Raw genomic sequence first — 14399 nt, 5'->3', positions numbered from 1 at the left:
TTTTTTCTTTTGCTTATTTATTTAGTATTTATTTAGTGAGCTTTTTTTAAACAAAAATATTTCAAAAGTTTGAGAAAAAAGTTGAAATATCAATTTTTTTTAAAAAAAAATAATTGCAAAAATCAAGAAAAAAATTGAAATATGAATTTTTCCTTAAATAAAAATAATTTTAAAAAAAAATCAAGAAGAAAGTTGGAATATCAATTTTTTCATAAAGTGAAATAATTTCAAAATTTTAAGGAAAACTTGAAATATTAATTTTTTCTTAAAAAAAATAATTTCAAGATTTTGAAAAAAATTGAAATATCAAATTTTCCTTAAAATGAAAATAATTTTAAGCTTTTGGGAAAAAGGTTAAAATATTAATTTTTTCTCAAAATTAAGTTTTTTTTTATGGATTTTCATAAAAAAAATCATTAAATGATCCAATGTTTGAGCCTCTTCAAGAGAAACAATTGTTTTATTGTATACTTTTAAAGTAAGAGAATTTTCTTAAATTTCTACTAATTATTGAAGTTAGTTAAGAAAATTTTAAGAGTGTAAAATTTTAATATGCGTAAAATTTTAAAGTTTAATGGATAATATGAAAATAACTAATACCATCCTTCAATTGGTGTTATGAAAGTACTATAACATTCCTCAAACGTAATTATGCTCTCAGATCTCTCTTGGTTTCGTGGATTAGAATTACCTTTTGAGGATACTTGAGTCAAGTTTGAGATTTCTCTTTAAATTGAGACAGATTCAGTCAGGTGTCCAATCACGCCTAAATAAAAAATATTTATGGCGACTCCATGTCTAGCGGTCGAGTTTAGAACTTGTACGTTACAACAGTAAGGAAATTAAATCACTAAAATTTATTCCTAATTTTATTAGAAATAAATAAACTTTCTTATATTGAGACTAATTTCTAAATTCTCCAATGCCTTGATCAAATTTAAAAAAAAAAAAGCTATCTCAATTAGAAATTTCTGAAAAGATCACACATCTATAACTTCCTTAGTATTCCATCATTGGATGAAATTTATTATTCCTAACTATTTTCTTTTTCCAAACTAATTAAAACAAATGAACAAATTAGTCAAAACCAATAAATTAACCAAATAAAATAATCAATAATTAAAATAACAAATAAAAAATAAAACAACAAAATAAAAAACAATAAAAAGAATTGAAAAAAAAAATCAAGCGGAATGAGTTAAACTTACCTTAGGACGGTGGACGGATCTTGTAAAGTTGGGCTATGGATTTGCAAAATTTTTTAGCCTTTAAACGAGTCATTTTAAAGAGGTATATAAAGCCCTTTTTTTCTTTTTTCCCTCATTTCCCTCATTTTCTTTTCTCTCTCTAGCTGATTCTCTTTGACTTCTCTTTAGGAAACTTTGAATGTTGACTGGAATCTTCAAACGGTTGCTAGAAACTTCAACAAAAAATTTAAATCCTACCAAAAAATTTAAACCTTCTAGAAAATTGATCAAAAAATTCAAACTTTGTAGGAAAATTGATTGAAAAACCAAAAATTTCTAGAAAACCTAGAAAAAAATCCCTAGACCCATAGTTTAATTCCTTTTTCATTTCTTTAGATAAACATTTTCTAAATCACACCCAACCCAAAATCAAACTAAAGAATTTACCTAGAAACTCCTAGAATTTTCCTTTTCGTTGATTGATTCTCTTTTTTGTTAATTGTGGGCTTTAAATAGACCATCTATTCAAGGTCAAATTGATTTCAATTTCAATCTCCCATGATTCCCAAAACTTATTGCACTCTAATTTAATCTCAAACTACCAATCAAACACAACTTCTTGATTTTTCCTTTAATATAGAACATATACAAAATTAAAACCCAGTTAACCTTTAAATGCCTTACGAAACAACTATCGTAGATCAAAAGGAATTTAATCCTAGAAAAACTTTGGCAATTTCAATCCTAACTAAACATTATGTAGATTTCAAATTCTCTTCTCTTTATTTGAAAATCAATAAAATTAAATTAAAAAAAAACATAAAGTTAAATCCAATTAAACTTTTGATGGACAAGAACAAAACCCTGGACAAATATGGTGTCTACAATTGTTCCTCTTTGCACATTTTTTGTGCAAAAATAATTGTGCTAAGACATAAATAACCATCATGTCCAAACCTTAATCTACCAAAACACTTTTTTTCTCCAAAAGACTCCTCTAAACAGAGGCTTAAAGACTTTTAAAAATATAAAAGGCTATTCTAAACAGGGGCTTAATGACTTTTAAAAAATACAAAAGGCTCCTCTAAACAGAGGTTCAACAACTTTGAAAAATTAAAAAGTTTCTTTAAATAGAGGCTTAACAACTTTGAAAATTTTAAAAAGTTAATTTCATTAGAGGCTTAACAACTTTTTAAAAATTTAAAAAGCTCATCCTATTAAAAGCTCAATAAACTTTTGAAAATTTTAAAAGACTCTTTTCATCAAAGGCTCATCAACCTTTGAAAAATTATAAAATGCTCATCTCATTAAGGGCTATGAAATTTTTAAAATTTAAAAAGCTCCTCTTACCAGCGGTTATGAAACTTTGAATGTTTTAAAAAAGCTCCCTCACCTTAGGCTCAACAACTTTAAAAAAAAAAAAAGGCTCTTTAACCAAGGTGTACAAACTTTTCTTGAAATCATTTCTTTCATCCAAAAGTTAGCATCATATATCTTTAAACTTTTCCTTAATTAATGATTGAAATTCATCCTCACAAGATTTTCCTTATACAAGGATCAAAATATCATTAAAGGGTCTTATCTTTGGAAAAACTTTTCCTCAATTAAGGATCAATACCTTACTCATTCTTTAAAAAATTTTCCTCATCGAAAACCAAATCCTTATCTTCAAAAATTATTCTCCACCGAGGATAAAGTTTCATTTTTTTGAAAAAAATTTCTTCAAATAACAATATTTCACCTTTTTATTAATTTTAATTTCAAGATCCAAAATCACAACTTCTTATCAAACAAATGCAATGAATGGCAAGCTATGAAAGCAATGTCTTAAATGCAATTCTAATTGTGACAAAAAAGTTTTTAAGATCCTGTCAATGCCTTCCTTCATTTTCAATTTTAAGAAATCATAATATTAGTACTAGCTAACAAGTTCAATCAACAAGTTTACGAACCAAAATCTTTATTTACCAATTTAATCACGATATTTGAACTTTTTCAAAATGTTTCTTCTTTTCTTTGAAGGCCTTGAGGATTAATATTTTTTCAAATTTCCTTTGTCACTCTCATTTCTATTTCATATTCCCTTATCACTTTCAACTTTCATTCCATAGAGATGTAAGGATCTTTTATGAACTTTATCGGTCATTTATTATCATTTTAATTTCACTTTAGAAATAATTCTAAAATTCTTACTCAAAAACTAATTCTATCGATGCCTTTCATATTTTTAGCTCATCAAATGAAATCTTGCCCCTAGCTTATGGGATTCTCAAATGATATCATTTTTGCAATCCAAAGCTGTCTTTTTCTAGCTTAGTTATTTTTTTAATTAAATCGCCTTTTCAGTTTTTCAATATAAGTTTTCTTTTTTCCTTCATTTTCATCATTCATTTTTTTTTTCACATTTTTCCATTATTTTTCTTTCACTCATCATTTTTGCTTCATTCACCATAATCATTCTCACAAATCAATCCCAAAATTATAAGAAAAAATCATAATCTCATTATATTTTGACTATATCACAAGTATGCCTTAGTTCAATATACGATTCTTCAATTCAAGCATTCACATTTGATCAAAATGTACGAATTGTAGGCTATAACAAGGGGTTATAAAGAAAAAAGATAAAATAGGCCCAAAAATATGTTTGAGGGTAATCAAATGAAGGATCATTTTTTGTTATGTAAAATACATTGGCGTTTTACCCCATTTTTCAACTTTTTCATCTTCTCTAAAGTTCAAATTCAAAAAGGTATCTTTCATCTTTGCCCATGAGATTATTTATGACCTTTGCCTTTTCTTTTTTTTTTTCAAAATTTATCATTCCGGCCTTTTTGTGACTTTTGTTTTTTCTTTTTGTGAATAGGTCATTTCTTAAAATATTGCCCCCCAATATGAAGGGTGATCCTTAGATTTCATTAGAAAAAAAATCATAATAGGTTCAAAAGGATAGCAAATAGACAATTTCACTTTTATAAAAGGTAAATGGCCATTTCTCATCTCAAACATGAATGCTCTCATTGAAAAATATTTATTAAGAACAAAATTATGGATAATTCACCAAAAAAAAAACCATATACTTACAACACCATTTTTATCTTTCAATAGGTGAAAATAGCATATTAGTTTACTTTTTTTTATATAAATTCATCTTTCTTCAACTTTTAAAAATCTCAACAGAATAGTGGTCCCAATCATTAATGTCATCAATGTGAATGAGCTTTTCAAAATTGACTCCTAAATTATTGTCATGTTGTCTTAACGTTCATTATCTGGAATGTGGAAATGAGTGAAGTATGGAAGAGTTTGTAAAACCAAATATGAAGAAAAGGAAATACGTAATGAAATGCATTAGCCATTTTATTGAAAATACAAGACAAATAGAAGACCATCCTAATATTCATGATATGTAAAGACTTGCATTACTTCCTAAAAACTCCTAAAGTGACAAGAAGCATCAATTTTTTATAAAAGCCTTTTGAAAATTATGCCTCTATATGCCTAGGCAAAGTAATCTCAGTGATACTTGGCCCTTCCTTATTTTTAAAATTTACCAAACTGGCATTAACTAAACTTTGCTCCTTATACTTCAATACTATGCAATTTTTTTGGAATGACCTGCAATCCCCAAATGATAATCACAAATAGTATTGCATCATACCACTTAGGATAAGAAAGCTTCAAAGGTTCCAAATACATTGGTGCAACAAAGTGGTTCTTAATGTGTTGAGGGAGTAACTCAATGTATGTCATGGGAATTAAGCCAATAGGAGTTTTCCCTATTTTGCTACTCACCAAGTTCTTAGGTTAAGCACCTGGTTGAATTGTTGGTGTGGGTGCTTGAAAGTTCATTTACACACTTGGTTGTGCAATTAGCTGATATGTACTAGGATTTTGAAAAATGTTGTTCACAGCTGGGTAGCAAAATAGATAGATAAGATAAGGATAAAGATGGTATAACGTAAATCCTCAAGATTGTTGGCCCTCATAAATCACTGTTTAGACATCTATTTTTTTCCTTTGTGGTGCTTAACCATTTTTCTTTACATTAAAAGCATCACATTCTTCAAGTTTTCTATTATTTCTCTGGAGATCACCATATCAACAAAATTTTTGATAGCATTCCCAATCATTCTTTTATAATATGAGGCTCTCAAAGTGCTGATGAATAGGATAATGGTCGCTTTCTCGATAAGAGGTGATTGAACTTGAGTAGCAACATCTTTTCACTTTTGGGCATGTTTCTTAAAGCTTTTAGTAACTTTTTTTTTCCATATTTTATAAACATAAATGATCAAGAACCAAATCTATGATATGTTTATACAAGGTGATGAATGCCCTAGCCAATTTTTTTCATGAGAGAATGTGAGTTCTATCAAGCTCAACGTACCATCTGGTGATAAAACTTATTAAACTACCTTACAACACATCAATCATAAGATTGTCATCATGAGTGTGGGCAGCCATTTTCCAATAATACATGGTGACATAAATCACAAGGCACTTGGTCCTATTGATTGGACAATTCTACAAGCACATAGGTTACAATTCTACAAGCACATAGGTCATTCAAGTAATAATAGATACCAAAAAGTCTAAATGTCAATCCCACAAGGATTAGCGAAAGAAATTCTTAACCTAAGTATTGTTTATCAATCGCACCCTATCTAAAGTTGTCTCAATCAAGGGATGGACATGAAACTATGCTAACTATGAAAATAAAATCAACTAAAGCATTAAGCATGATTATAATAATATGTAAACTAGGTAAAAGAATGTACAAAAATAGTAACTAAAGTTGAATGCAATGAGCTAAACATGAATTAAGATGAAAATTTAACTAAGAATTGAAAATGGCAAGTGTCGGAAGCAAGGGAAATAGTAGCTTAAGTAAACATAACCAAATTAACTAACAACCAAACACTAACTTTCTTAACCAACTTCAACTTCCAACCAAGAAAATACTAGAAAAATATTAAGGAATGAACCAAACAAGATGTAATTTGTAAAATACAGAGGCTTAACTAAAGTAAAAACATAATAGAATTGAGAATTAAGAAGCAAAAACACAAAATTCAAATGACTAAGCAAAAACTAAAGATATTGTCCAAAGCTGGAAAAACCAAAACTCAACAAGAAATTTTAGATCTAATGTGTTGCAATTTGTAAGGAATTGAATTGTAAAGTGTAAAAACAATGAGTGAACTAAGAAAAAAACAACATTACAATACAATTAATGAAATAAAATTGTAAGATCTAAGTAGAAAACATGAAAACAGAAAATGTAACCAAATCTTGAATTTTGGATTTAATTTGTGCAAATCAATTGAACATGAACTAGAAATTAAAAGGATATTAAAGGAACAATGAGAGAATCAAATTGAAGAATAAAACCTATAAAGAAATTGTAACTTAAGTTTAATAACTATTAAGTCAAAGGAGAAAAAAAATTAGATCTAAAACTTTCTAGAAAAAATGAACTGGAACTGAGCTAAGGCAAACTAAATCAACAAGTTTACAACATGAATTAGCTAAGAAATTGCATCAAACAATTAAAATTCAAGAATATTGAACTACAATTCTAAACTTCATGCAAAAACAAGAAAATCAGAGCAGTTGCAAAGAAAATTAAGCAAACAAAAGGTAAATGTAAAAAATTAAATGCAATAAAATGAAAATTAACAAGTAAAAGAAATTAAATGTAATAAATTGAAAATTAACAAGTAAGCAGATGAATTGAAGAGTATAAAGTGCAAAAATTGCAAACCAAACACCATAAAAGAGAGAAGTCCCTTAATATGCTGATTCATTCAAGGATTCAACACTACCACTAAGTTTATCTACAACTTTAAAACTAGATTTGGAATTGTGTAGATGGAATTTGAATGAGATTTTCTCTAGATTTAATGATTTATGAGTCACAAATCTAAGGAAAAATATTTGGTTCAGAACAAGCTAGATATGATGAAGAATCAATCCAAACATCGCAAAGAGGTTAAAACTACAAATCACCAAATAGATTTGAAGAACACTTGAATTCAATTGAAATTGAACATAAAAGCTTAAAGATTTGGAACTTTAATTGAAGAAATCATAAAGTGCAATGAAAATTAGAGCAAGGAAAGTAAAATTTGTAGGAAAATAAAGGCAATTTTTTTTCCAACCAGCCCTTTAAATGAGGAAGGAGGAAACTATTTGGAGAGAAAGAAAGTAAAATGCAAGGAAAAAGAAAATGTAAAAACAAAGCTAAAAGTCCCTTATGGCCAGCCAACCACTTTCCCTTATTTATAGACAAATGGGAAGTGCTTCAGTCCCTAAGAATGAAGTAAAAACTTCTAGCTAACTACCATCCTTCTAGATCCATTTTTCTCAACTTTTTTAAATCCTTTGCTTGCTTGTTTACTTCCTTTAGTCTTTTTTTTACTTCAAGCCTCCTTCTCATGTTCCAATAAGCTCTAAGAAGTCAACATTATGAATAATAGGAAGGTTAGCTCAACAGCTTTAATTGGTCCTCTTTGAATCTCCCAAAAGTGGTGCCACAATTCCTTTATCACATGGCATAAACATCAACGACTCAACTTGAATTTTGCTCCCTCCTTTTGGCCCCAATAGCAAACAATTCTCCCTCATTTTGCTGCCAAAATTCAAACCATTAAGTGGAAACTTTATACATTATAAGCCTTGGAAAAATTTTGGAAAATTATAGATCCAAAATAGCTTTCAACTATACTAATGCACCTATTACCTTTCAAGCACTTGTAAAAATACTGTAAATGTACTAATTTATTCATAAACTAAGAAAAAACATTTCCAAATGAAAAACATGAGAATTAAGATTTGAAATAAAGTCCCATGAAGTTCAATTGAACTAAAGAAATCATAGAATAAAGGTTAAGAAAAACTCCTATAAATGCCAATGTAGCACAAGCACACTAGTTTTGTTCTTTTCAAACATTTGGCACCAAAAATCCTCCAAAATGAATCCAAAATCTTCAAAATTCCTTATTTTCCATATTTTCACCTACACATTGAACATTTATGCATTTAGGAGTATGTTTGCCAAATTTCTCAAGGAACAATCCAAAATTAAAGAGAAATTGCACTAAAATACTAAAATTTTAGTGCAATTGAACCCCCAAATTGAAGCTTTTGCTTGTCCTTAAGCTAAACAAGATTGAATAAGAATCATTACTAACTTTCAATACTTCATTCAACATGAATGCCTCATAGATCGATCAATAGATATAACTAAAGTAAAATCATGAACATATGCTATTATACAAGAATCAACCTAGGTTAAGCTCATTCCTAACTATGGTTCCAAGTGCAAGCAATACATCTCTCAAATCCTTACATGAAATCTAATGATGTTACGTAAAACATAAAACTTCTAAAACAAATATCAATAAAGTGTGATCATGTTTCATATGTTTGCTTATCATATCTCTTCCATTAATATAGATAAACATATGACTAGGGTTAAGGTATGATAAAAGACATTTTAGGCTCAAGTACCCATAAATGCATTAATTTGTTTAGAATCATCCAATGTTGAGCTTTCAAGGGAAAAGAGTTTAAGCTTATCTAAAAACTCACCCATAAACTTTGTTTTTGCCCATTTTTCTTTTTTCTTTTCTTTTTTACTTTTCACCACTTTATTATTTTTTTTCTTTCTTGTTCATGATTTTTTTCCTTTTTTTTTTCTTCTCTTTTGCAAGTTAGCTTGACTTCTTTTTTCTTCATTCCGTTTTCAAACTCCACCATTCCTCCCTAATAATGCATAGCTAATAAATGATGCATGAATATTCTAATGCATATAGGGTAAGGGACCAAAAGGAAGAAAATATAATATCAAAGGCAGGACGTATAAGATCAAAGGCTTAGGCTTGTAATGTAATTTCAAAACAAAGAAAATGCATCATTAGGTTAAATGGGGTGACTATGGAAGAATTATATCAATGTTGGCTTGAAAAGGCTTAAACTATCCAAGGATGTCATATATCATTTCCCTAATCATGTGTCATCTAGGATTTTGCCTTGAGAAATGATCAAAATAAATTCTAGAACATAAAACACAACTTCAAAGACTAATAAAAAAAAATCTCAAACTCTTATAATCAACACTAAATAAAAAATACAATTCAATGATCAAAGTATTAACTTACAAATGAAAACTCATACTCAATAATCTCATATTTCATACAATATTCTATCTTTTTCCTAAAGCTATATTCATTATCAGTCTCTACCTATCATTGACTTTATGAAAAACTATTCAAAGAAAGCATACTAATGATTCAGGCTACAATAAGTCATGCTCAACTTTAAGGCAAAACTCAAGGAAAATTTAAAAAATTTTGCAAAAAATTTGAGCAGTTTTCCCTTGTTCATGATCATATACAAAAATCAACTTAGGCTAAGCTCATTCCTAACTATGGTTCTAAGTGCAAGCAATACATCCCTTAAATCCTAGCATGAAATCTAATAATATTATGCAAAACATGAAACTTCTAAAACAAATATCAATAAAGTGTGATCATGTTTCATATGCTTGCTTATCACATCTCTCTCCACTAATGTAGATAAACACATGACTACAGATTATTTAGGACTTTCTAAAGCTTGTATGTAAGGTTAGGGTAAAGGTATGATAAAACACATTTTAGGCTTAAGTACCATAACAATTCATTACTTTGTCTAGGATTATTCAATGTTAAGCTTTCAAGGGAAATAAATTTAAGCTTGTCCAAAAACTTACCTCTAAACTATGTTTTTTCCCACTTTTCTTTTTTCTCTTTTTTTTTTTGCTTTTCACCACTTTATTATTTTTTTTTATTTTTTCATGGTTTTTCTTTTCTTCTTTTTTTTTCTCTTTTACAAGCTAGCTTGGTTTTTTTTCTTCATTCTTTTCCAAGCTCCACCCTTCCTCACTAATAATGTAGAGCCCATAAATTATGCATGAATATCTTAATGCATATAAAGCAAGAGACCAAAAGATAGGAAATATAAGATCAAAAGCTTGGGCTTTTAATGTAGTTTCAAAACAAAGAAACAGTATCATTAGGCTTAAATAGGGTGGCTATAGAAGAATTATATCAAGGTTGGCTTGAAAGGGCTTGAATGATCGAAAGATGGCCTTTATCATTTCCCTAATCATGTGTCTTCTAAATGATCAAAAAAATTCTAGAACATAAATCACAACTTTAAACCAATGAAAAAAAATCTCATGCTATCATAATCAATCAGTAGATAAAAAATGCAATTCAATGATCAAAGTATTAACTCACAAATGAAAAGTCATACTCAAAAAATCACTAAACCTAGCATCATCTCATATTTCACATAATATACAATCTTTTCCTAAAGCTATACTCATTCTCAATCCTTACCAATAATTGGCTTCATGAAAAGCTATTCAAAAAAGAAAAACTAATAATTTAAGCTACAACAAGTCGAGCTAAATTTTAAGGCAAAACTCAAGGAAAATTCAAAAAATTTTACAAAAAATTTGAGTAATTTTTTCATACCCCCAAACTTAGAGATCACATTGTCCTCAATGTGTAAAAAATAATAATAATAAAGCATAAAAGAGAGGAACAAGAAAACTCTCCTATCATAATGGAGGCATGGTGACTGAATCTCCCATCTAGCTTTGGTCAAAACTAGTGTATCCTTTCTTAAATCTCTTATTCATCTTACAAAACAAAGAAACAACTACACAAAGAAACGACACTAGTATGTATAAAGAAAAGCATAACCAAATGAATAAAGAATCAAAAGAAAAAGATAAGTACATAACTGAATGAAGAATTAAACAAATGAACAAGGCAAAACTAAATAATATAATCGAATGAATAAATGAAATCAATAAAAAGAAACAACATCTGTATACAAATATGAACAAAAATAAACAACATGTAAAGCAAAACTTGGGTCGCATGCCAAGTAGAGCTTTCTTTTATGTCAAAAGCTAGACTATCAAAATAAGCTCAAAGCTACATGTTCATAGTGCCACTCTACACTTAAGTGTCAAATTTAATCATTTAAGGACCTCTTTCTCAACCCTCTCATCCAAAATAGGGTCTAGTGGCAAATCATGTGGGCAAGTAGAAGTGACAATGAAATTCTCAACAAAACTTTTAACCTCATACTTTGAAGGACTAAGGTAAGTGAGTTTCAATTTTAACATCCAATCAACCAGTATGCCATCAACATTAACCATATCATATCCCCCTTGTATCAAATCCACACCCTCCTTTCTAGAAAAACTATGATAAGCATGATTAAGTTGAGCTTTCTTAACAACCAGTAAGCTAAACAACATGGATATCTCATCATTAACAACTAACCCATCACCTTCTTTCCTAAATGCACTATGATAGGTAGGTATAAGTTGACTCTCAAGAAAACTCAGAGTATCCATGGACTTGTCAATAGTAAAAAATATACTAGCTAAAGTTATAAACTCTAAATGCACTAAGATATGTATCTCAATGGCTTGTTATTCAACTAACACTTTCTTTTTCTTCTCATTATCAGCACTTTTAAAATTTCTCATCCCATGAAATTATCTTTTAATGACATCATAGAAATAAGTGGTGCATTAATAGAAGGATTAAGAACCTCGAAAGGAGATAATGACTCATCTATTGGCTCAATGCTACTAGCAGGCTCGCAGAAAGGTATAGATGTGTGCACAACATGAACAGACTTTAAATTCTCATATACACTCCTATCATCAAAAAGATTTTGGAAAATGTCTTCGAAGTGCTCATAATCAATAGCATCATCACTCTATTAAGCACATCTATTTTAGAACACTCTTTAAAGTTATCAAGGAATGGCAAAGTTTTAAAACATGAAAAGTGACTTTCTGATCTTTAACTCTCATAGATAACTCTCATTTCTGGATGTCTATAAGTGCTCTACCTATAGCTAAAAAAGGTCTCCCTAAAATTAAAGGTATTTATCTATCAACTTCTATATCTGGATCTATAAAATCAACAAGCAAAATGAATTTATCCATCTTTACCAATAGATCCTCCATAATCTCTTGAGAATATTTTAATGACCTATCTACTAACTATAGAGTCATAGAGGTAGACTTGGCCTCTTTTATATCTAGTTTCTTGAAGATGTACTAAGTTATTAAGTTAATACTAACATCTAAGTCGTATAAAGCTTTATCGAAAGACATACTAGCTATGACTCAAAGAATGGTAAAACTACCAAGATATTTCAATTTTCTAGGTAGTCCTCTTTAAATTAAAGATGTGCATCACTAGTAAGTGTAACTATTTTATAATCCTCTAGTCTCTTCTTTCAAGAGATAATGTCTTTTATGAATTTGGCATAAATGGGCATTTGCTCTAATGCATCTACAAAAGGGATGTTAATATGTAACTTTTTAAAACTTCTAAAAATTTTTAAAATTGCTTTTCTTTTTTCTGCCTTTGAAACCTCTAAGAAAAATGAATGCAAGGCTTCAGTGGCTCAACTCTAGAAGAAGTAACCCTAGATGAATAGGATACTAAACTTTGCATAGATGCCTAAGGTAATTGGGAAAGTCCTACACTCTCATCCACCATCTTGCCTTTTTTCCCTTTTTAAACTAAGATTCTCTGTGACTCATCTTTAAACTTATAAATTGCTGCATCATGAGAACTTACTTGGATTGGGCTACTCACTACCTATCTTCATTCCTAAAGGTAATACCTTTGCACTACTATTTTTTTTCTCTCATAAAGTTGACTTCTATGTTACTAGGTAAGGTGCCTTAGAGTCAAGTACCGTCAACTGACCTATTTAGGTCGTTAGTTTCTTAATTAACACATTTTGATTATGAAATGTGATGTTATGGGTCTACATAAAGAGGTTTAAGCCTTAATAAGGGAACCTAAGAGATTTTTCGCTTAGGGCTTCCTTTCAGTAAGTGGCATAGGTGGATATAAAGGTGTCTAATGTTGTGGTTGCTACTACTACCAATATGGTATAGGCTGTTGGAAACCTAGAGGGTTGTGTGGTTTGGTGTACTAGGAGTGTTGTGGTAATGGTACCTAACTCGACTGAGATGAGGTAGGGTGATGGTTTTGTTGCTATTGCTGACTCAATAAATAATTAGGTTATTCCTCTAACTAGAGTTATAAGTAAAAGAATAAGGGTTATTGGGTTACCTAGGGTTTTGTCTTAAATAATGGATACTTTCTAGGTGACTAGGATAAAACTCCCTTAAGTGACCTACCTCACATACCTTACAACTAGCTACACAAAACTATGAGTGAACCTAGACTAACTTGGACTCGGCTCAAAAGATGTAGCCTTGAGATTCAGAGACTCTAAAGATTTGGCTAGAGACTTTATCCTAGCACTCAAAGCTATAAACTCACTAAGTTTGTACTCCCTTGAAGCGTTCCTAAAATGTTGCCTATTATTCGACCACTAGCAGTTATTAGTGGTCATATCCTCTATCAAATCATAAGCATTATTAGAGGTCTTACTCATCAAAACACCTCATACTGCAGCATCTATGATAGTCCTAGTATTTAGTATCAACAAATTATTAAAAATATGGATTTTCAGCCATTTAGGTAGTCCGTGGTGTGGACACTTCTTCAAGAGCTCGTTGTATCTAACCTATGCCTTATATAAGGTCACCGAGTTATGATAAAAAAATATGGTGATCTCATTCCTAAGTTTGGTCATCTTAGCTAGAAGAAAGAACTTTGCCATAAATGTTTAAACTAAATCATCTCAAGTAGTGATAGAATCTTGTGGCATCAAGGCTAACAAACTATTAACTCTATCTCTAAGAGAAAAAAGAAATAAGCTAAGTTTAGTGGCATCCTTAGTAACACCATTATGTTTGAATGTATCACATATATCCATAAAATCCCAAAGATAAGCATCTAGGTTCTCATTTGTATAACCATTAAATTATATTAACAGCTATATCATTTGGATGATTACAAGTTTAATCTCAAAGATATTTGCTTGCATGGCTAACCTCTTAATACTATGATGAAATCCATTAAGATCAGGCATAGCATAATCCTCAAGTGCTCTAGTGTCTTGCTTGCCCATAGTGGTTGTAAGATCGATTTGTCTCTCCCTTTTAAGTCTCTTAAATGTAGTATAAAGCTTGGGATCTATAGGGATCACTAGACCTAATGAACAACTCTAACAAGAAAAGCCAAAATCTGTATAACTAAGAAG

General features: G+C 29.7%; 1 non-coding gene across 1 annotated transcript; it reads left to right on the top strand.

Moving 5' to 3' along the window:
• The first annotated feature begins 13776 nt into the window (after nt 1-13776).
• On the top strand, nt 13777-13883 carry LOC149516531 (small nucleolar RNA R71). Its single transcript, XR_016346026.1, has one exon. It is a non-coding gene; the product is annotated as a small nucleolar RNA R71 (small nucleolar RNA).
• Nucleotides 13884-14399: the final 516 nt, after the last annotated feature.

The sequence above is a fragment of the Durio zibethinus genome, chromosome 10 (assembly GCF_047325235.1).
Source record: "Durio zibethinus cultivar Kanyao isolate XHJ-2024 chromosome 10, ASM4732523v1, whole genome shotgun sequence".
NCBI lineage: Eukaryota > Viridiplantae > Streptophyta > Magnoliopsida > Malvales > Malvaceae > Durio > Durio zibethinus.
The sequence above is the reverse complement of the archived record's forward strand: the minus strand, read 5'-3'. Positions and strand labels throughout refer to the sequence as shown.